The following is a 25,082-nucleotide window of genomic DNA, read 5'->3' on the forward strand; positions in this document are numbered from 1 at the left end:
TGGGGTCAGTGTACGTGCCATCTTTATCAGATGAGGTGTCAGTGACAGCAGTGGATTGTGAGGAGGTAAGAGCTCGCTTAGAGGACCCCTTGGTCTTAGGCGAGCAAGGACTTTTTAGTAGTCCAGGACTGGTTCAATTTCTTCAATTGAGCAGACAAGTTATCTGCCCATGGTGGGTTAGCCGCGGGGACCACATACAGTTGCACCGGCATAGGAGGTCCCATAGGGGGTGTTAGTTTAGTAACTAGCATATTTAGAAGCGTGGAGAAAGTAGCCCACGGTGGGTTATTATGGACCCCCGTTGCCACAGTCCCACTGGGGGGCAAGGAGCCCCCAGAACTAGAGCCCGCAGCTGCTATAGTCTCCTCATAGGGATCTGTGGCTTCAGCAACACCGGCAGTGTGTTCAGCCCCAGAACCGTTACCTTCAGAAGCAGACATGATATAACTTGCAGTATCAGGTAACACAGTACAATTGTCAGCAGCACAATACCTCATGCCCAAACCCCTGCGCAGTGTAGTCAGCACAAGCAGAGATACAGGAGAGATATGGTGACTAAAATCACAGAGAAAAATACGTATTAAAGTATATCTTGTGAATATCCTATATAATTATAAAACCTGACACACCAAGCCCCCTCAGGTTATAGAATATAGGGATAGCAAGGTGAGTGAGAGACACGAAATGGAAATCACTCCGCAAGCTAATGCACACACATATAGTCACAGTTGTACAATGCAGAGGTTATTACCAACAATAATACTGCACTGGACCAGCTTATATATAGCTATGTAGTCAATAGATATAACACTGCACAGTAAGAACTGGATGTATATCACAGGGTACTTGTACCAGAGAACCCTGACTAAATGCACTCTTTCTTAACTAACACTGTCTAATTGACATGTGGAATACCTAAGTGTCATGTAAAGGCACAGCGCTGACAACCAGGCGGCTTTACAAAGGAGGATTTGCCCAAGCAGTCCCAGGAACAGTGTAGCTGGGGAAATGGCACTCAAACACTTACAGGGAGTGAGGGAGAGACAGATATGCAGCTCCAGGGTAGGAACATTTACTGGAAATGGTGCCCTGGGGCTGGGGCTCCAGGTCTAAGCCTTATCCCCTCTGCTGGCAAAACCACCGGGTACTGCGGGCTACTAGCAAAAAGGTTTAGAGAGAAAACCTGACCTGCACCCATGCCCTGGTGATCTAGGGTGATCGTCTGTACTGCCACAGTGTCCACCACCAGCGCGCGCAGCCTACCTCCCACGCCGGATCGCAATAAAGTGCACTTACCTCCTCCCGAAGTGCGGCCACGCGATCCCGGAGAGCCCCAGTCGTGTGTCACTGACTTGGAAGAAAACCGGAGCCTGCTGTAGGTACCCAGCATCCAGGGCGTGGGAGTGTACAGTGCCACTGGGGGAGAGATGGAGCTGCAGCAGGTAATATCTACTGACATCTAACACAATCTGTGCCTCTGCTGCAGCCCTTGTAGTCTTCTTTTTTCCTCAGAAAAAGCTTTTTCTAGAGCTGCTGTGAGCAGCTCTTCCTGTTACATGCTTGCACTGCAAGCACCAACTACAAACTGAGCTCCTGTGCACGGAGGCAGGGTGATATAGGAGGCGGCGCTATGCATCTTGGGAAGAAGGTCAAAGCTTCAGAACAGTCTTCATTCAGAACGGGCACGGCACTCCAGGACTTAATGAAAATATCTTTATATCAACACATGTTCAAAGCATGTATACATCACCATAGAGCACTGTAATTGCCAGTGCTCTATGGTGATGTATACATGCTTTGAACATGTGTTGATATATAGATATTTTCATTAACTCCTGGAGTGCCGTGCCTGTTCTGAATGGAGACTGTTCTGAACTATTGCATATATGAATAATTCAGCAAAGGCACACAGGCGGGTGATTTTTTTACTCTTTGAATGCCGGATTTGTACTAGACTATATATATATATACGTACACTGCTCAAAAAAATAAAGGGAACACTAAAATAACACATCCTAGATCTGAATGAATGAAATATTCTTATTAAATACTTTGTTCTTTACATAGTTGAATGTGCTGACAACTAAATCACACGAAAATTATCAATGGAAATCAAATGTATTAACCCATGGAGGTCTGGATTTGGAGCCACACTCAAAATTAAAGTGGAAAAACACACTACAGGCTGATCCAACTTTGATGTAATGTCCTTAAAACAAGTCAAAATGAGGGTCAGTAGTGTGTGTGGCCTCCACGTGCCTGTATGACCTCCCTACAACGCCTGGGCATGCTCCGGATGAGGTGGCGGATGGTCTCCTGCGAGATCTCCTCCCAGACCTGGACTAAAGCATCCGTCAACTCCTGGACAGTCTGTGGTGCAACGTGGCATTGGTGGATGGAGCGAGACATGATGTCCCAGATGTGCTCAATTGGATTCAGGTCTGGGGAATGGGCGGGCCAGTCCATAGTATCAATGCCTTCTTCTTGCAGGAACTGCTGACACACTCCAGCCACATGAGGTCTAGCATTGTCTTGCATTAGGAGGAACCCAGGGCCAACAGCACCAGGCTATGGTCTCACGAGGGGTCTGAGGATCTCATCTTGGTACCTAATGGCAGTCAGGCTACCTCTGGCGAGCACATGGAGGGCTGTGCGGCCCCCCAAAGAAATGCCACCCCACACCATTACTGACCCACTGCCAAACCGGTCTGCCAAACCGGTCATGCTGGAGGATGTTGCAGGCAGCAGAACGTTTTGTCTCCAGACACTGTCACATGTGCTCAGTTAGAGCCTGCTTTCATCTGTTAAGAGCACCAGTGTCAAATTTGACAATCTTTGTGTTCTTTGGCAAATGCCAAACGTCCTGCACGGTGTTGGGCTGTAAACACAACCCCCACCTGTGGACGTCAGGCCCTCATACCACCCTCATGGAGTCTGTTTCTGATCGTTTGAGTAGACACATGCACATTTGTGGCTTGCTGAAGGTCATTTTGCAGGACTCTGACAGTGCTCCTCCTGTTCCTCCTTGCACAAAGGCTGAGGTAGCGGTCCTGCTGCTGGGTTGTTGCCCTCCTACAGCCTACTCCACGTCTCCTGATGTACTGGCCTATCTCCTTGTAGCGCCTCCATGCTCTGGACACTACGCTGACAGACACAGCAAACCTTCTTGCCACAGCTCGCATTGATGTGCCATCCTGGATGAGCTGCATTACCTGAGCCACTTGTGTGGGTTGTAGACTCAGTCTCATGCTACCGCTAGAGTGAAAGCACCGTCAGCTTTCAAAAGTGACCAAAACATCAGCCAGAAAGCATAGGAGCTGAGAAGTGGTCTGTGGTCACCACCTGCAGAACAACTCCTTTATTGGGGGTGTCTTGCTAATTGCCTATAATTTCCACCTGTTGTCTACTCCATTTGCACAACAGCATGTGAAATTGATTGTCAATCAGTGTTGCTTCCTGACGAAGCTGTCAGAGTAACGGCGGAACACGCGTGTGGGCAGCGTGTGTTCAGAGTCTTCCTATGTCCAAACCTAAGCATTGAAATAATGATTAGCCAGTTAACAATTCAGTAAATATAATTGAACCTAGGTATTGTTGTGAAGTGCAGGCAGAGAATTAGATCACAGTAATATGAGGACTGTTTAGTATTATATAGATTGCCAAGTGCTTGGATAATAAGTGGCGAATAGATGACAACAAAAAAAAAGAATTTACTCACCGGTAATTCTATTTCTCGTAGTCCGTAGTGGATGCTGGGGACTCCGTAAGGACCATGGAGAATAGACGGGCTCCGCAGGAGGCTGGGCACTCTAAAGAAAGATTAGGTACTACATCTGGTGTGCACTGGCTCCTCCCTCTATGCCCCTCCTCCAGACCTCAGTTAAGGAAACTGTGCCCGGAAGAGCTGACATTTCCATGAAAGGATTTGGAACCCAGGGTAAGACTCATACCAGCCACACCAATCCCACCGTACAACCTGTGATAAACTTACCCAGTTAACAGTATGAACATAAACTGAGCCTCACTGAACAGATGGCTCATAACAAAACCCCTGTATTACCCAATAACTATATACATGTATTGCAGAATGTCCGCACTTGGGACGGGTGCCCAGCATCCACTACAGACTACAAGAAATAGAATTACCGGTGAGTAAATTCTTATTTTCTCTAACGTCCTAAGTGGATGCTGGGGACTCCGTAAGGACCATGGGGATTATACCAAAGGTCCCAAACGGACGGGAGAGTGCGGATGACTCTGCAGCACCGAATGAGCAAACTCAAGGTCCTCTTTAGCCAGGGTATCAAACTTGTAGAACTTAGCAAAAGTGTTTGAACCCGACCAAGTAGCAGCTCAGCAAAGCTGTAATGCCGAGACCCCACAGGCAGCCGCCCAAGAAGAGCCCACCTTCCTTGTGGAATGGGCTTTTACTGATCATGGATGCGGCAATCCTGAATGAGCTTGCTGAATCGTGTTACAGATCCAGCGAGCAATAGTTTGCTTTGAAGCCGACACGCCCAACTTGTTGGGTGCATACAGTATAAACAGCGAATCAGTTTTTCTGACTCCAGCCGTTCTGGAAACATAAATCTTCAAAGCCCGGACTACATACAAGTCCCGAGTAGCCGCAGGCACCACAATAGGTTGGTTCAAATGAAAAGATGACACCACCTTTGGCAGAAATTGTGGACGGGTCCGCAGTTCTGCCCTGTCTACATGGAAAATCAGATAGGGGCTTTTACATGATAAAGCCGCCAATTCTGACACACGCCTCGCTGAAGCCAAGGCCAACAACATGACCACTTTCCAAGTGAGATATTTGAGCTCCACTGTCTTAAGTGGCTCGAACCAGTGGGATTTCAAGAAATCTAAAACTACATTAAGATCCCACGGTGCCACTGGTGGCACAAAAGGGGGCTGAATATGCAGCACACCTTTAACAAATGTCTGAACCTCAGGCAGTGAAGCCAGTTCTCTTTGAAAGAAAATGGATAGAGCCGATATCTGGACCTTTATGAAACCTAATTTCAGGCCTATAGTCACTCCTGACTGTAGGAAGTGTAGGAATCGCCCAAGCTGGAATTCCTCAGGTGGGGCCCTCCTGGCCTCGCACCAGGCAACATATTTTCGCCATATTCGGTGATAATGCTTTGCTGTCACATCCTTCCTAGCCTTAATCAGCGTAGGAATAACTTCATCCGGAATGCCCTTTTCTGCTAGGATCCGGCGTTCAACCGCCATGCCGTCAAATGCAGCCGCGGTAAGTCTTGGAACAGACAGGGCCCCTGTTGTAACAGGTCCTGTCTGAGAGCAGAGGCCATGGGTCCTCTGTGAGCATTTCTTGCAGTTCCGGGTACCAAGACCTTCTTGGCCAATCCGGAACAATGAGTATTGTTCTCACTCCTCTTTTTCTTATGATTCTCAACACCTTGGGTATGAGAGGTAGAGGAGGAAACACATAGACTGACTGAAACACCCACGGCGTTACCAGAGCGTCCACAGCTATCGCCTGAGGGTCCCTTGACCTGGCGCAATACCTTTTTAGCTTTTTGTTGAGACGGGACGCCATCATGTCCACCTGTGGCAGTTCCCAACGACTTACAATCTGCGAGAAGACTTCTTGATGAAGTCCCCACTCTCCCGGGTATAGGTCGTGTCTGCTGAGGAAGTCTGCTTCCCAATTGTCCACTCCCGGAATGAACACTGCTGATAGTGCTTGTACGTGACTCTCCGCCCAACGAAGAATCCTGGTGGCTTCCGCCATTGCCACCCTGCTTCTTGTGCCGCCCTGGTGGTTTACATGGGCGACCGCAGTGATGTTGTCTGACTGGATCAGCAGAGGCTCCGCTTGACTCAGGGTGTTGTATATTGCCCTTAGTTCCAGGATATTTATGTGCAGACAGTCTCCTGACTTGACCACAGTCCTTGGAAGTTTCTTCCCTGAGTGACTGCCCCCCACCCTCGGAGGCTTGCATCCATGGTCACCAGGACCCAGTCCTGTATGCCGAACCTGCGACCCTCGAGTAGATGAGCACTCTGCAGCCACCACAGAAGAGACACCCTGGCCCTGGGGGACAGGGTGATCAGCCGATACATCTGAAGATGCGATCCGGACCACTTGTCCAGCAGATCCCACTGAAAAATCCAGGCATGGAACCTGCCGAAGGGAATGGCTTCGTATGACGCCACCATCTTTCCCAGGACTCGTCTGCAGTGATGCACAGATACCTGTTTCGGTTTTAGGAGACCTCTGACCAGAGTCACGAGCTCCTGTGCCTTCTCCTCTGGGAGAAACACCTTCTTCTGGTCCATGTCCAGAATGATGCCCAGGAAGGGCAGACGTGTCGTAGGAATCAGCTGCGACCTTGGAATATTCAGGATCCAGCCGTGCTGTCGCAACACGTCCTGAGAGTGTGCTACATTTATCAGCAACCTAACTGTAACTCCTTGCTTTCGAAGGAGTACCATCATCTCTGCCATCACCTTAGTAAATATTCTCGTGCCGTGGACAGGCCAAACGGCAACGTCTGGAATTGGTAATGACAGTCCTGTACCACAAACCTGAGGTACTCCTGATGAGGTGGATAAATGGGGACATGCAAGTAAGCATCCTTGATGTCCAGCGACACCATGAAATCCCCCTCTTCCAGGCTTGCAATGACCGCTCTGAACGATTCCATTTTGAACTTGAATTTTTTCATGTAAATGTTCAGGGACTTTAAATTCAAAATGGGCCTGACCGAACCGTCCGGTTTCGGTACCACAAACATGGTGGAATAGTAACCCTTTCCCTGCTGAAGTAGGAAAACCTTTACCACCACCTGCTGGAGATATAGTTTGTGAATTGCCGCCAGCACTACTTCCCTCTCCATGGGGGAAACCGGCAAAGCAGAATTCAGGAAACGTGGAGGGGGCGTCTCTTCGAATTCCAGCTTGTATCCCTGAGACACAATTTGTATCGCCCAGGGATCCACCCGTGAACATACCCACTGGTGGCGGAAATTCTTGAGACGCGCCCCCACCGCTCCTGGCTCCGCCTGTGGAGCCCCAGCGTCATGCGGTAGACTTAGAGGAGGCCGGGGAGGACTTTTGCTCCTGGGAACTGGCTGCGTGATGCAGCTTTTTTCCTTTTCCCTTACCTCTGGCAAGGAAAGATGCACCTCTGACCTTTTTGTTCTTTTGGGGACGAAAGGACTGCATTTGATAATACGGTGCTTTCTTCGGTTGTGAGGAAACATATGGCAAGAATTTTGACTTCCCATCTGTAGCTGTGGAAACCAGGTCCGAGAGACCGTCCCCAAACAATTCCTCACCCTTATATGGTAAAACTTCCATATGTCTTTTAGAATCAGCATCCCCTGTCCATTGCAGAGTCCATAAGTCCCTTCTGGCAGAAATGGACATTGCGCTTAGCCTAGAGCTCAGTGAGCAAATGGTAGATGCTAGAATCAAGTGGGCTAAGGGACCTTTTCCGTAAGGGGGAGGAGTTACGACACAAGGGGGAGGAGCTAGGCCAGCGGGATAGTTCCTCTACTATCCACGCCACCAACTATTACCTTTAGTAATTAGGTGGTGAGCGAAGCGGAGCGAGCCACCGTGCCCGAAGCGCGGCGAGCGAAGCGAGCCCACTTTTCGGGTACCCTGTTCACCCGTAGCTCCTCCCCTGGTGACGTAGCTCCTCCCCTCAATACGTCACAAGGTCCCTTCAGCCCCTCCGATATAGAACCAACCGTGAGCAAATGTCTCTCTGGGCATCCCGCATATATAGGACAGCGTCTTTAATATGTCCCAGGGTCAGCAAAATAGTATCCCTGTCCAGGGTATCTAACTCATCCGACAGTGTATCTGTCCATGCTGCTACTGCGCTGCACATCCATGCCGAAACTATGGCTGGTCTCAGGAGAGTACCAGAATGTGTATACACAGCCTTGAGGATAGCTTCCTGCTTTATATCTGCAGGATCCTTTAGGGCAGCCGTATCCTGAGACGGCAGGGCCACCTTCTTTGATAAGCGCGTTAACGCCTTGTCTACCCTGGGAGGGGATTCCCAGCGTAACCTGTCCGTTGGCGGGAAAGGATACGCCATAAGCAACCTTTTGGGAATTATTACCTTCCTTTCAGGGGATTCCCAGGGTTTTTCACATAATTCATGTGAAGGGGGGAAAGTCACTTGTTTTTTCTCCCCAAACATATGAATCCTCTTGTCAGGGACAGGTATTTCCTCAGCAATGTGTAATACATCTTTACATAGTAACATAGTATCTGAGGTTGAAAAAAGACAATTGTCCATCGAGTTCAACCTATTTGTGGTGTTCTATGCATGATGATTTGACTAAAATTTCTGACTGATGCTGCTGTCAGCCATTGCATTTTATCCCTATTTATAGTAACTATAATGCATGACTTTGCACCATACCCCTGGATATCCTTATCCAATAGGAATATATCTAACCCATTCTTAAAGATGTTGACAGATTCAGCCATTACAACTCCCTCGGGCAGGGAATTCCAAACACGTATTGTCCTTACCGTGAAAAAGCCTTTACGCCGTATTGTGCGGAATCTCCTCTCCTCTAACCTGAGCGAGTGTCCACGAGTCCTCTGTGTTGATCTAACCAAAAACAGGTCCAGCGCAAGCTCTGTGTATTGTCCCCTTATATATTTGTAGATGTTGATCATATCCCCTCTTAGTCTCCGCTTTTCCAATGTAAACATGCCTAGTCTTTCAAGCCTTTCCTTGTATTCCATCGTCTCCATGCCCTTAATTAGTTTGGTCGCCCTCCTCTGTACCTTTTCAAGCTCCAGGATATCCTTTTTGTAGTACGGTGCCCAGAATTGTACACAGTATTCAAGGTGTGGACTCACTAGTGATTTATATAACGGGAGTATAATACTCTTGTCCCTAGCATCAATACCCCGTTTTATGCATGCTAATATCTTATTAGCCTTCTTTGCTGCAGTCCTACTTTGGGTACTACTGCTTAGCTTGCTATCTATGAGGACACCTAAGTCCTTTTCCAGTACAGAATCCCCTAATTTTACCCAATTTAGTAGGTAGGTGTAATGTTTGTTCTTGTTACCACAGTGCATTACCTTACACTTGTCTGTGTTGAAGCGCATTCTCCATTTGGCTGCCCATGCTTCTAATTTTAACTAAGTCGTTCTGAAGAGACTCGGCATCCTCCTCTGTATTCATTGCTATAATCATGTATTGGATGGCTTTAGTAATTTTAGGCTGCAATTTAGCCTCATCATCGACACTGGAGTCAGACTCTGTGTCGACTAACTGGGATAGTGGATGCTTATGAGACCCTGACGGCCTCTGAGCTGTGGGATCAGGCACTGGTTGAGTCCTTGACTGTCCCAAGGCTTCAGCTTTGTCCAACCTTTTATGCAAGGAGCTTACATTATCATTTAACACCTTCCACATATCCATCCAATCCGGTGTCGGCACAGACACCACATCCATATTCACTTGCTCCGCCTCCACATACCCTTCCTCATCAAACATGTCGACACTGACGTACCGACACACCGCACACACACAGGGAATGCTCTGACTGAGTACAGGACCGCACTAAGGCTTTTGGGGAGACAGAGGAGTATGCCAGCACACACCACAGCGCTATATGACCCAAGAATGACACTAAAACAAGTGTGAACCCAGTAGCTGCTGATATACACTGTTTTTGCGCCTACATTTATGTGCCCCCTCCCCCCTTCTCCTTTGCCCTTGGAGTACCTGGATACTGCAGGGGAGAGCCCAGGGAGCTGCTTCCAGCGGAGCTGTGAAGTGATAATGGCGCTGGTGTGCCGAGGAAGAAGGCCCCGCCCCCTCAGCAGCTGGCTTCTGTCCCGCTCTGATCTGTGTAAAAAATGGCGGGGGTTTTCCCCATATACAGTCTAGGACTGTATATGTGGGTATTTTGTGCCAAAGGTATTAAATTGCTGCCCAGGGCGCCCACCCCCCTCTCAGCGCCCTGCACCCTACAGGGACCGGAGTATGTAAGTGTGCTGTGAGAGCACAGCACCGCAGCTGTGCTGTGCGCTACCTTAATGAAGACAGGAGATTTCATGCCGCCGATTTCTACGTCTCTGTGTCTTCTCCGGACTTCAGTGCTTCTGGCTCTGTGAGGGGGGCGGCAGCGCGGCTCCGGGACCGGACGATCGAGGACTGGTGCCTGTGTTCGATCCCTCTGGAGCTAATGGTGTCCAGTAGCCTAGAAGCTCAAGCTGGCTGCCAGCAGGTAGGTTCGCTTCTCTCCCCTCAGTCCCACGTAGCAGTGAGTCTGTTGCCAGCAGATCTCACTGAAAATAAAAAACCTAACAAATACTTTATTTTTCTAGCAGGCTCAGGAGAGCCCACTAGGTGCCTCCAGCTCTGGCCGGGCACAGATTCTAACTGAGGTCTGGAGGAGGGGCATAGAGGGAGGAGCCAATGCACACCAGATGTAGTACCTAATCTTTCTTTAGAGTGCACAGCCTCCTGCGGAGCCCGTCTATTCCCCATGGTCCTTACGGAGTCCCCAGCATCCACTTAGGACATTAGAGAAATAATAGAAGCATTCTATACTAATGTGAGTAGTATATGATTATTGTGAAACATCCGTGGTATAACTGTCCTTATAAGGATGCAACAAATGTTTCAATTCTAACCTCCAATACTATCTAAGTGAATGAGTGGTCTTATGTATGACGAATGTCGGGATCCCAGCACACAGTATACCGGCGCCGGAATCCCGACAACTATTCTCCCTCGTGGGGGTCCATGACCCCCCTGGAGGGAGAATAAAATAGTGTTGCGCCACCGTGCCCGCAGCTGGCGAGCTCGCCACGCTGTCGGTATGCCGGCGGTCGGGCTCCCGGCGCCGGTATGCTGGTCGCCGGGAGCCCGAGCGCCGGCATTCCGCACGACACCCGACACCATAATTGCTAACAGATGGTAACAATGTCAGCCTAGTTTTGAGACACTGTATATACATAGGATAAATTTTTGCAGGCTGTGTGACATCTGGGATAGAATCCAGCAGACAAGCACAATAAATGTTTTAATACCAACATTTACAACTACTTAGTTGAGCACGCAGTTGTGGTGTGCGATTATTGAGCAATAATAAAATCAATATCTGAATTAATGTTCTCTATGAATATGCTGAATAAATAAAATCTTTCCTATAATAGTATACCTTGGATATTTAAAAGGTGTGCATGATTTATTGGTCTAGTGATACACCTCATAATGAGGTATTACCATACATAAGTTGAAATACATCTATCATCTTTATATGTACGGATTTAAATGTGATTAGTTGAGAGGGTGGCACCAGTCCCAAATAATGAGGGTGCTTCCCCTCTAAGGCCAATAATTGTGTGTGCACCAGGTTATCATAACTATCACATAGTTAATCAATGAAGGTATACATCCTCTAAGGTGTATCATTTACTGTAATTAGACCTAGTGCATTGCCTTTACTGAGGAGATATATAGATATTCTCTAGACGGTGTATTATATATTCATAGTAGACTATATACTAAATAACGCTCACTATATTTATTAGTATTACATTCCATCAGTGCAATTAGTATTATCACTATCTGCTGGATAACGGCTAAGGTGTTTGGCACTACAATTAAAAATAGCAATAATTGATTCATCTGTTTTGGTCGAAGACCTATTATGTAATTTTGAACTATTATTACAACACTAAACAGGACCTGCACTCTCCCACATACCTCTATGTCATAGAAACCTTACATTGAGTATACAGTGAGATTAATATCCATATATATATAATGTGGACAAATTAAAGAATAATTGATTACTGGCGTAGTGTGGGACAAATATTACATTTTTTTTGGACATTAGAATGAAGAACACGGACACACATTTTTAATCTTTATTCACATTCAATAACTTCTATTGCACTTCGACATGTTTTGTCTATGTCAATGATTTTAACATCTATGTTTCGCCTTAACTTGCAGTCTAAATGAAGACATTCTATACTATTTTTATGAGAATAATAATAAAGGTTACATTTTATGGAGAAGTGATAACCAGATCACCTCTCTTTGTGTGCACCGATAGTACAGCCCTTTCTTCTTCTTTTTCTGGCATTCACTCTAGCTGTAGTTGGTAGCACCCCCATAATAAATGGTAATTACCAATAATTTATAGGGGTTTCTCATGGAACTTTTGTTCCCAATTCTTATCTAATTAATTGTGTGTGTGCAGATACATCCCTATTCCTTGCTTCCTAAGTGGACAGTTTGATTTCACAGAAGTGTAATTGACTTGGAGTTACATTGTGTTGTTTAAGTGTTCCCTTTATTTATTTTTTAGCAATATATGTGTGTGTGTGTGTGTGTGTGTGTGTGTGTGTGTGTGTGTGTGTGTGTGTGTGTGTGTGTGTGTGTGTGTGTGTGTATTTGCTCTTATAGTGGTGGAAGTTAATATGAATAATAGATGACTAAGGAGTATTGTTTAACCTGAAGATTGAGTAATTTTATTTTCTGAAGAAAAGTTGGAGTATTGCTGGAGGATTGTACCCGGGTCTTACTGCGCAGTGTAATAGCGCTTTAGTCCGCTAGGCTATTTAGCCCATTGAAAAATTATGATCTTGGAATTTAATGATAAAGTTGAAAAAGAAAAAAAGTCAAACAAGATTAGCTGTAATGTGTTCATGAGAGATTACATTTGTATGTGATGCACCAATGATTTGGATAAGTTATGAGACTTGGCCAGATAAGCAATTTATAGAATGGAGGATATAAAGAATATATAATTTGATGAAAGAAAAAATAATTTACCAAAGCCCAACAGGGGGATCAACTGCGGACCTCTATGGTCGGTATACCAGCGCTTTAACCCACTAGGCTATTTAGCACATAGAGGACTCTTGTTGCTGGAACTGAATGTTAAAGATTACATTTTGAATATATGTATATGAATCAACAATGAAGATATATATATATATATATATATATATATATATATATATATGTATGCTTTTTATATATGTTGCTTATTAAACTAGCAATTTCTCAATGAGGCCATGTTTATAATACTATTTCTATAATGATAAGATATACTTTATCAAACTTCACATGGGGCAGTTGCTTTTGAATACATTCTCCAGGTGTGAGCATCACCTTAATAATGAACTGAGACATTTGATTGGACACTGATGCCTTTAAAAAGGTGACTACATGGAGTGCACACTATTACCGTTCCTTCTGAACAAGCTGCCAGAACGGACAGTGGCGAAACGCGTTAAGGAGGGACAGCACCCTCCCACACCTACTGCGCTCCTTTTGCCAATTGCCACCATACAGCACGGAGACAGACAGAAGTACGTGAGCCGCGGCCTCCCTCCCGCTGCATATCACAAAGCACTTGCTACACTCCACTACACCCGAGCAGCTCAATGGAGCATAGGAGACTTTATATCCAGGACGGCTATAGATACAGCTGGTGAGAATAACTAATGTGAGCGTGAGGTAGCAGCATACCGCTGGCTGACCATTCACTAACTGAACACTGCGTTCTTACTGCCTGTGATAGGTAAAGCTATCTGTCACTGTTTATATCCATTGCTGTGGAGGAGAGTTGTATTAACATTTTGATACATCATTGCTACTTTTATAGTCATTTTAACTAATTGTGTGTCCTGAATGGACAAATTCTACTAAGTTCTAATAAATGTATAAGCGCTCTCTACCAGAGTAACTTGCATCACTCATTCTCTTGTTACAGCTATCTGTGACTGGCTATGTCAGCTGGGAGCTGCTTCTATTAGGCACTAGTAATGTGGAGTTCTGGTTAAGAAATGATTAACCCTTTGAGCACAAATGTTTGGTGATCTAGCTTCCAAAATTAATGACCTTCGGTGGACAAAAGCCTTTTCTAAATGTATATGGAAAGGCAAAAAAGCTAGAATTTCCAAACTAAAGATGATTCAACCAAAGTCTAGAGGAGGCCTTCATCTACCAGATATTCAGACGTTTTCTAAATAAGCATTTTGTTATATTTCCCACTGTTCACGATTGTCTCGTTTCACTAGTTTACCATTAGAGGAAGAGCTATTTTCACCATTCTCTCCTGCCGCCCTTCTGTATCTGCCCCGTACATAACGTCCTAGAGGTATACTGTCACATTTATTTACAGACACTTATAAGACTTGGGTGACTATTAATACATGGTTACATACAGATCTGCATTGTTCCAGATATGTTCCATTTTCAGGCAACCCTAACCTCTCACCCTCTCTCACAATAGCTCACTATCAGACATGGAAAGATAAAGGTATTCCAGCATTTCAGGAAATCTTGGGACACTATTTATTCCTATCAACAAATGTGTACAAAGTACAATCTCCCACATTCCCTATTTTTCTTATACCTACAGTCCAGACACTATGTGTTTAGTAACCTTCCATCTAAAGTTTCCCATTTACCTGCAGCTCCATGTCCTCACGCTAGCTTCTCTATGTCTGTTGAATAGTTTATTTCCATGTTGTATGAAGTAACAGATTGAATTGAATTCAGTTTAATAAAGATTTATTCCAAAGACCACGCCCTTGTACAGACTGAGAGACAGCATTTGTTTCTCTCAGGGTTACAGGAAGATAACTTGAAATTTGATGGTGCACTTATTTTATAATACTTGGTTACACCCAATCCTTTTACCACACCCACTGATCTCATACATTCTTGAAGAATCTCTCTAAGCTCTATGTTCATATTAGCACCTACTGTCCTTGGTAACAAGCTAGAAGCTGGTTAGCCTTATTTGTGGCTAATTCCAATTCTATTACACACATTGGACCTGCTTCCCAGAAATAAGAAGTATTTGTACAAAGTCTGTTAAAAGAACATGTATCTTATAATTGAAATAATGTGTTTATGGAATATGCTCATTTTCCATGTAAGGTATATTATACGATAGGTATACCTGTATAACTGCAAAAATAGGATTTTGATACCTACGGCAAATCCTTTTCTCCTAGTTCAGAGGATGCTGGGGTCCACTTCATGACCATGGGGTATAGACGGTTCTGCAGGAGCCATGGGCACTCTTAAGACTTTTCAAAGGGTGTGAACTGGCTCCTCCCTCTATGCCCCTCCTCCAGACCTCAGTTATAGGTACTGTGCCCAGGGAGAAGGACATTTCGAGGAAAGGATTTACTTTAATACTAATGGTGAGATACATACCAGCTCACACCTCAACCATGCTGCACAACATGGCATTCAAAATAACACACGCCAACAGGCATGAACCAAGTACAGCAACATGCTGAAACTAATATAACACAACATGTGTAACTCTAATAAACCAAACTGCAGGTAGAGTACGCACTGGAACGGGCGCCCAGCATCCTCTATGGACTAGGAGAAAAGGATTTACCGGTAGGTATCAAAATCCTATTTTCTCATACGTCCTAGAGGATGCTGGGGTCCACTTCATGACCATGGGGTTTATAACAAAGCTCCATTAGGGGCGGGAGAGTGCGGATAACCCTACAGCACCGATTGACTGAACTTGAGGTCCCCATCGGCCAAGGTGTCAAACTTGTAGAACTTTGCAAATGTGTTTGACCCTGACCAAGTAGCTGCTCGGCAAAGTTGTAATGCCGAGACGCCCAGGATGAGCCCCTCTTCCTAGTAGAATGGGCCTTCACCGACGTAGACAACGGCAATCCAGCCGTAGAATGAGCATGCTGAATCGTTCCTCTGATCCAGCTGCAATAGTCTGCTTGGAAGCAGGACACCCAATTTTGTTGGGAGCATACAGGACAAACAGAGCCTCTGTTTTCCGTATCCTAGCTGTTCTAGCGACATAAATCTTCAAAACCTTAACGACATCTAGAGACTGAGTCAGAGAACGTGTCAGTAACCACTGGCATCACAATAGGTTGGTTTATGTGGAAAGATGAAACCACCTTAGGAAGAAAATGTTGACGAGTTCGAACCTCTGCCCTATCTTCATGGAAGATCAGGTAAGGGCTCTTGTGAGACAAAGGCCCCAATTCAGACACCCGCCTTGCGGATGCCAAAGCCAAAAGCATCACCACTTTCCAAGTGAGAAACTTCAACTCTATCTCTTGTAGAGGTTCAAACCAATCCGATTGAAGGAACTGCAACACCACATTAAGGTCCACTGGAGGCACAAATGGAGGCTGGATGTGCTGAACATCTTTCATGAAGGTCTGAATTTCTGGAAGAGAGGTCAATTGTCTTTAAAAAAAAAGCTGACAAGGCCGAAATCTGGACCTTGATCAACCCCAAACGAAGGCCCACATCTACACCAGCCTGTAGAAAATGTAGAAAACGTCCCAAATGAAACTCTTCGGCAGGAGATTTCTTGGATTCACACCAAGACACATTTTCTCCAAATACGGTGGTAATATTTAGACGTTACTCCTTTCCTGGCCTGAATAAGAGTGGGAATGACTTCCTTGGGAATACCCTTTCAAGCTAGGATCCGGCGCTCAACAACCATGCTGTCAAACGTAGCCGAGGTAAGTATTGATACATATGCACGGCCACTGCTGTAGCAGGTCCTCTCGAGGAGGAAGAGGCCGAGGGTCTTCTATGAGCAACCCCTGAAGATCTAGGTACCAAGCCCTCCTTGGCCAGGCTGGGGCAATGAAGACTGCACAAACTCTTGTTCTTATTATTTTGAGAACTTTTAGGATCAGCGGAAGTGTAGGGAAGACATATACCGACCTGAACACCCACTGGGCCACCAGCGCATTAACTGCTATTGCTTGAGGGTCTCTCGACCTGGAACAATATCTCTGAAGCTTCTTGTTGAGGCAAGATGCCATCATGTCTACTTGAGGAACTCCCCAAAGACTTGTCACCTCTGTGAAAACTTCTTGGTGGAGGCCCCACTCTCCTGGATGGAGATCGTGTCTGCTGAGGAAGTCTGCTTCTCAGTTGTCTACTCCCGGAATTAATATTGCCGACAGAGCTCGTAGTTGTTTTTCTGCCCAGCGGAGGATTTTTTTCGCCTCTGCCATTGACGCTTTGCTTTTCGTTCCGCCCTGCCTGTTTATGTGCGCGACTGCTGTTACATTGTCCAACTGGATCTGCACGGGTGATCTTGCAGAAGATGTACCGCTTGTTGAAGGCCGTTGTAAATGGCTCTCAATTCCAGCACGTTTATATGAAGGCAGGTTTCCTGACTTGACCATTTTCCTTGGATGCTTTCCCCCTAAGTGACAGCTCCACAGCCTCGGAGACTTGCATCCATGGTTACCAGGAACCAGTCCTGAATCCCGAACCTGCATCCCTCTAGTAAGTGAGAACTGTGTAGCCACCACAGGAGCGAAATCCTGGCTTTTGACGACAGGACCATCTTCCGGTGCATGTGTAGGTGGGAACCCGACCACTTGTCCAACAGGTCCCACTGGAATACTCTGGCATGGAACCTGCCAAACTGTATGGCCTCATAGGCCGCCACCATCTTTCCGAACAATCGAATGCACTGATGGATCGACACACTTGTTGGCTTTAATATATGTTTCACAATTTTCTGGATTTCCAGAGCCTTTTCCACCAGAAGAAAAACTCTCTGAACCTCTGTGTCCAGAATCATTCCGAGGAAAGACAATCTTTTCGTTGGTTCCAACTGTGACTTTGGAAAATTTATGATCCAACCGTGTTGTTGGAGTATAGACAGGGAGTCTGTGATGTTCTGTAGCAACTGCTCCCTGGATCTCGCCTTTATCAGGAGATCGTCCAAATAACAAATAATACTGACTCCTTTTTGACGAAGGAGGACCATCATCTCAGCCATCACCTTGGTGAATACCCTCGGCACCGTGGAGAGACCGAAAGGCAACGTCTGGAATTGGTAATGGCAATCCTGAACCGCGAACCTCAGATAAGCCTGGTGGGGCGGATAAATGGGAACATGCAGGTAAGCATCCTTTATGTCTACTGACACCATGTAGTCCCCCTCCTCCAGACTGGAACTCACTGCCCTTAGTGATTCCATTTTGAACTTGAACCGTTTCAAGTAGATTCAGATTTTTTAGGTTTAGGATCGGTCTGACCGAGCCGTCCGGCTTCGGAACTAAAAAGACGCTTGAATAAAACCCCTCCCCTTGTTGTGAGGGGTTTGTCTGATCCTGACATAATTTTTGAATTGCCGCTGTTACTGCTTCTTTTTCCGGTAGAGAAACTGGCAAAGTCGATTTGAAAAATCGGCATGGGGGAACGTCTTTAAACTCCAGCTTGTACCCCTGGGACACTATTTGTAAAACCCAGGGATCCAGGCCAGATTGAATCCAACCTTGACTGAACAGTTTTAGATGTGCCCCCACCCGAGCGGCCTCCCACAAGGGAGCCCCAGCGTCATGCTGTAGATTTGGCAGAAGTAGGTGTTGACTTCTGCTCCTGGGATCCTGAAGCCGCTGTGGACTTCTTTCCTTTTCCCCTTCCCCTACCTGCAAAGATGAGGGAACCTTTGGCCTTTTTGTATTTATTGGGCCGAAAGGACTGCATGCGAGAGTGATGGCTTTTTTGCCGCTGCTGGAGCAGAAGGCAAAAAGGTCGACTTACCTGCGGTAGCCGCCGAGACTAACGCATCCAGTCCATCACCAAATAAGGCCTCACCTTTATACGGGAGAGCCTCCATATTATTTTTGGAATCTGCATCCGCGTTCCACTGGCGAATCCACAACGCCCGCCTAGCCGATACTGCCATGGTAGCGGCTGTTGAACCCAAGAGTCCAATATCTTTCATGGCTTCTAGCATGTATGTGTCAGCGTCTTTGATATTCCCTAACTTGAGTATCTCATCTTTATCAATCGAGTCAATATCTGATGACAAGCTTTCTGATCATTTTTCAATCGCGCGACTCAAGCAATTGTGGGCCTGAGCAGCGTACCATTGGCAACATAAATGGATTTTAATGTAGTCTCCATTTTGCGGTCTGCCGGCTCCTTTAGTGAAGCCGTCCCAGGTGCAGGGAGAATCACTTTATTTGTCAACCTGGACAGTGCACTGTCTAACACAGGGGGTAAGTCCCACTTTTTCCTGTCATCAGCAGGGAAAGGATAAGCCATCTGAATCCTCTTTGGAATACGAAATTTATTTTCTGGATTCACCCACACCCCTTCAAAGAGAGTATTTCGCTTGTGGGAAGGAGGGAAAGTAACCTTAGATTTCTTTTCTTTATAGAAATAGGCCTTCTCCTTAGGTACAGGAGTGGTTTCTGTAACCTCCAGAACTTCTCTTATAGCCACAATCATATATTGTATATTTTTCACCAATTTATGATCTATTTCCCTGGAGTCACTATCGTCGACACAGGAATCAGTGTCCGTGTCGTTGTCAGTATTTACAATATTTGCAAACGGTCTCTTATGTGACCCAGAGGAGTCGCCTGCGGGTGGAAGAACAGAACCCTGAAAAATCACATCTTCCACAGACTTTCTCCAGCATTCTGCATGAGATTCAGACATATTTAACCTCCTATTGAAATGATGCATACTATCACGTATTTCTTTCACCCATGCAGGCTCTTGGTGTGCCGGCAGCGCCACCACATTACAACTGTGTGTCCCTAAAATGGTTTCCTCCGGGGAAGAACTCCCTGCCTCAGACATGTCACACTCGAGTATTACACACACACAGACACTCTGGGACTTGTAGGGGACAGACCCACATTAAAATCTGCCAGACGGACACAGTTTAGGAGCAGCCAGTTTACATCCCCAGCGCCAGTATATAATGTCTGTGAACACAAAATGTCCACTGACATGCCGTGCTGTTTTACAATGTAAATACACCTGTAAAGTACCAAAATCGCTGTGCCCCCCCCTCCATTTTGCACCCTGATACTTGTAGTCAGAAGTGGAGGAGGACCAGCGTTGTCTCTGCAGCCTGAGTGAAAATGGCGCTGAGCAGTGTGCTGGCTGACTGAAGAGGAAGCTCCGCCCCCGCAATGGTGCAATTTCACCTCAAAAATGTTCATATAATATTTATACTGGCAGGGGTAGGGCTGTGCCTGGGCATCTTATGCCCACTTTTATCCAGTTTGTAAGGTATTTTGCTGCCCAGGGTGCCCACCCCCCCGTGCGCCCAGCACCCTGTGTGTTATGTTGATTGAAGATCTATCTTCTTACACTCACCTGTCTTCTGGCTCTGTGAGGGGGGTGATGGCGTGCTGTGGGAGTGAGCATCTAGACACGGCTAGCGTTCAGTACTCTTCAGGCGCTAATGGTGTCCTGTCACCAGAAGCAGAGCCATGAAACTCTTTAGGAAGTTGGTTCATACTTCTGCCCCCTCAGTCCCACGAAGCAGGGAGACTGTTGCCAGCAGTAATCCCTGAAAATAAAAAACCTAACAAGTCTCCGTAGAGCTTCCCTGGTGTGCATCCAGTGTCTGTCGGGGCACATTTCTAAAAATGAGGTCTGGAGGAGGGGCATACAGGGAGGAGCCAGTTCACACCATTTGATAATTCTTAAAGTGCCCATGGCTCCTGCGGAACCATCTATACCCCATGGTCATGAAGTGGACCCCAGCATCCTCTAGGACGTATGAGAAATACGCGAGTATATAGAATTAGTAAGTTTTATCTGACTGATCTTTTCCAGTCTTATATTAATAACACCTTCCAATTATATGTAGATGGGTAACTTAAAGTGTCACTGGAGTGTTGCTTCAACCCTGTTATGTATCAGCTCATAGTAATGCTTTACTTCTGTGTGATATCTGATGTTTAACAAGCTGTGATTTGCCTGCAAAACTTTTCCCACACTCAGAGCATGGAAATGGTTTCTCACCTGTGTGACATCTATGATGTCTAACAAGTTCTGATTTATACATAAAACATTTCACACACTCAGAGCATGGATATGGTTTCTCACCTGTGTGAATTTTCTGATGTATAACAAGCTGTGATTTGCCTGCATAACTTTTCTCACACTCAGAGCATGGAAATGATTTCTCGCCTGTGTGACATCTCTGATGTATAACAAATTCTGATTTATACAGAAAACATTTCCCACACTCAGAGCATGGAAATGGTTTCTCACCTGTGTGACATCTATGATGTCTAACAAGCTGTGATTTGCTTGCAAAACTTTTCCCACACTCAGAGCATGGAAATGGTTTCTCACCTGTGTGACTTCTCTGATGTACAACAAGATGTGATTTGAATGCAAAACTATTCCCACACTCAGAGCATGGAAACGGTTTCTCACCTGTGTGACTTTTCTGATGTACAACAAGATGTGATTTGAATGCAAAACTTTTCCCACACTCAGAGCATGGAAATGGTTTCTCACCTGTGTGAGTTCTGTGATGTTTAACAAGTTCTGATTTACACAGAAAACATTTCCCACACTCAGAGCATGGAAATGTATTCTCACCTGTGTGACTTCTCTGATGTCTAACAAGCTGTGATTTTAATGCAAAACTTTTCCCACACTCAGAGCATGAAAATGGTTTCTCACCTGTGTGAGTTCTGTGATGTCTAACAAGTTCTGATTTACACAGAAAACATTTCCCACACTCAGAGCATGGAAATGATTTCTCACCTGTGTGACATCTCTGATGTAAAACAAGTTCTGATTTATACATAAAACATTTCCCACACTCAGAGCATGGATATGGTTTCTCACCTCTGTGAATTTTCTGATGTCTAACAAGATGTGATTTTAATGCAAAACTATTCCCACACTCAGAGCATGGAAACGGTTTCTCGCCTGTGTGACATCTCTGATGTATAACAAGTTCTGATTTATACAGAAAACATTCCCACACTCAGAGCATGGAAATGGTTTCTCACCTGTGTGAATTTTCTGATGTTTAACAAGCTGTCCCTTGAGTACAAAACTTTTCCCACACTCAGAGCATGGAAATGGTTTCTCACCTGTGTGATTTCTGTAATGTCTCACAAGATCTGATTTACACAGAAAACATTTCCTACACTCAGAACATGGAAATGGTCGCTCACCTGTATGACTTCTCTGATGTATAACAAGTTTTGATTTGCGTGCAAAACTTTTCCCACACTCAGAGCATGGAAATATTTTATCACATGTATGAGCTGCATGATGTGTAACAAAATCTGAGGTATTGGAAGAATAGTCATCGCGATTAGAGGGATCAGATGTATCAGCACTGATCAGTGTATCAGCACTGTGAGGTACTGGATGTATAGTTAGAGTAATGGGGATGTCTCCTGGAGAATCCTGTGTGGTGTTATCTTCTATTTTACTATCTGCAGACAAGATGAGATCTCCCTCCAAGGAATTCCTGCTTGTGCCTCCATCTGCTGGAAATAATATAACTAGTATAATGCACAGTTCTATATACAGTGCACACATATTACTCCGATCTACAGAGAATAACTAGAAAATCACATTATTCCCTGCCCCAGTGGAGCTAACAATCTACATTCCACATGACACACTAGGGTTCATATGTCAGAAGCCAATTAACCTACCAGTATGATTTTTGCAGAGCTGCAGGAAACACATACAAACTCCACACAGATAAAACATTGGTTGGGAACTGAACTCATCACTAATGCTGCGAGACAACACTGCTCACCACTACATCACCGTGTCACTATTATGAATAATGTTTAGTTGGTAAATTTCAGCTTATAAACTATGACCACATCATTACAATTATAAGTGTACCAACATCAAGTAAGACTCTTGAAGAACAGATTACATATTGTCTTCTGCTCCCAAAATCACATCTGTCATAGCCCCAGCCACAGGGACATGCAAATGGCACATCAACAATGATTATCTCTCCCCCACATAATGCAGACTCTGTTATGTAATGTACAAAGGCCAGCATTACAGAACAGGAAAGTCTCTTCAGCTAGTGACATTGCTAAACCACAATATCTATCCAGACTGCCCCCACACATACATACCAGACACTTGTGGGCTGAACTACCAACATCTGCTTTCACACTACACAAAGTGCTCCAGGTGGATACGTATGTTGCAACAGCAGCCTCTATATGGTAATCTGGTCATCCCCAGGTAGAATAGTCCCACCAGACTTATGCTAGTAAATTAAGCCAATAAGTCAATCATTATAGTGACAACCTAATTACTGTTGTATGAGATACACCAGAGAGTGTGGGGAGGAGACTGATCAGGTCTCTGGGCTGGTAACACACAGTGACATGATGTGAGGGGGAGAGCAGGAGTATAATAGGGGCTGATGGCTCCTGATGTATGAGATACACCAGATAGTGTGGGGAGGAGACTGGTCAGATCTCTGGGCTGGTAACACACAGTGACATGATGTGAGGGGGAGAGCAGGAGTACAATAGGGGATGATGGCTCCTGATGTATGAGATACACCAGAGAGTGTGGGGAGGAGACTGGCCAGATCTCTGGGCTGGTAAGACAATTACATGATGTGAGGGAGAGAGCAGGAATATAATAGGGGCTGTTGTTACCCGACTCCCACATTGAGCAGATACATTTTCCTCATTAGTCTGTACTGACAGAGGAGGTTGTAGGGGAAGAGACTTCTGTAGTGATGCAGCAAGGATATGTGACTCTTTTCTGTAATAAGGATTATTACCTGTGCTGATACCTGTAGGGATTTCCTCTTCCTTACACTTCTGATCTCTCCACACATACGTCTCTTCTTCTCCCTCTATATCTTCTGCCTTCATAACAGTCACATACGTCTCTTCTCCCTCTATATCTTCTGCCTTCATATCAGTCACATACGTCTCTTCTTCTCCCTCTATATCTTCGGCCTTCATATCAGTCACATACGTCTCTTCTTCTCCCTCTATATCTTCGGCCTTCATATCAGAAAGGTGCTCACCCTGAATAACAACAAAATAACACTTTAGTAATGTCTGATTACTTTAAGACTGGACAACAGAATATCACTGTATAAGACACACAGCTTCTCTACAGATCATATAGGGAGAGTGTGGTCGGAGACCCCGTCAGCCACAGGGACAATGGCGTCAGCGGCACTGAAGGGGTTATTCCTCCATGTACGGCCCCATTTTACAGACAATGGGCGCTAGGCACTCCATTCAAATGTACTAACAGCGCCGGGAGCGGAGTGTTTAAAAATGTGTCTATGTTATATCACTGCGCTGTGCGTAGTTGGAGAGTTATAAACTGCACGTTTTAGAATGTATTTGTATCCAAGATGCTCTTAGTAACTATAGGATAAGTCATGGTACACTCTCACATAGGAAGTCATATGCTCAGTAACCTCCTAGTGTGATCAGATCTTTTGATGTGTTGGTCAGGGCACCGCAGGTAATGTGCTTGGGTTCTGCAGTTCCTGTGAGAAGGTGTAAGAGTGAAATGACCAATGCTTTGGTTACATCACTTCCTGTGAAATGACCCCTAGGTGTTCTTTTGGTGTGTCTATGCTATTGGAGAAATCAGTTTGTTTTCATTGATTTCCTGAATATTCACTCCAGATACGTGAATGGCAGGGGGAAACAATTTCTATACTTTGTATAAGTTGTTTTCCTGTACCATATGTTACAAATACAGACACTACTGTAGAAACTAAAGAATCTGTGTGATCAAAGGAGAATTGTAAATTACCAGGTGGTAAAGGAAGCAGTTTAAACGACATCAAACTTTGTCTGTGTGACAGGAAGGAGGAAATTGCTTTATGCAGTTATATCCTTTTAAAATGTAATTTATTTATATTTTGTAAGATATCCTGATTGGATGGAAAAGACTCAGGTGGGACTACCCCATGAGATTCAGTGTGGTTTTACTGTATAAAAATGGTCCTGCAAGCTTTATGTGGTATATAGAATCTTCTGTCTGCAGTGATCAGCTGTATTGCTGTTGCCCCTAAAATTAGAGAACAGTTCTTTTTAAAACTATTTGAGCGAATAAACATCTTTTGCCTAAAGACGACCGCTTCATCCTCTGACCTGCAGGGTTATGTCAAACATAGCCCCGTTATTTGGCTGTTTTGGGTGCACCCAGCATCTCTAAGCTCCGCCTTCTGCCAGCTACCATTCCGTGCTTGGGCAAGCGATTACTGGGGATCAGTCAACACCACACAGGTGTGGTAAGACAGCGTGTCGACGCATAC

General features: G+C 45.3%; 1 pseudogene; it reads right to left on the minus strand.

The window, feature by feature from the left end:
* Nucleotides 1-11,890: 11,890 nt before the first annotated feature.
* The window catches only part of LOC135057132 (zinc finger protein 420-like), a 158,692-nt pseudogene continuing 145,500 nt past the window's right edge, over nucleotides 11,891-25,082 (minus strand).

This window comes from Pseudophryne corroboree, chromosome 3 (assembly GCF_028390025.1).
Source record: "Pseudophryne corroboree isolate aPseCor3 chromosome 3, aPseCor3.hap2, whole genome shotgun sequence".
NCBI lineage: Eukaryota > Metazoa > Chordata > Amphibia > Anura > Myobatrachidae > Pseudophryne > Pseudophryne corroboree.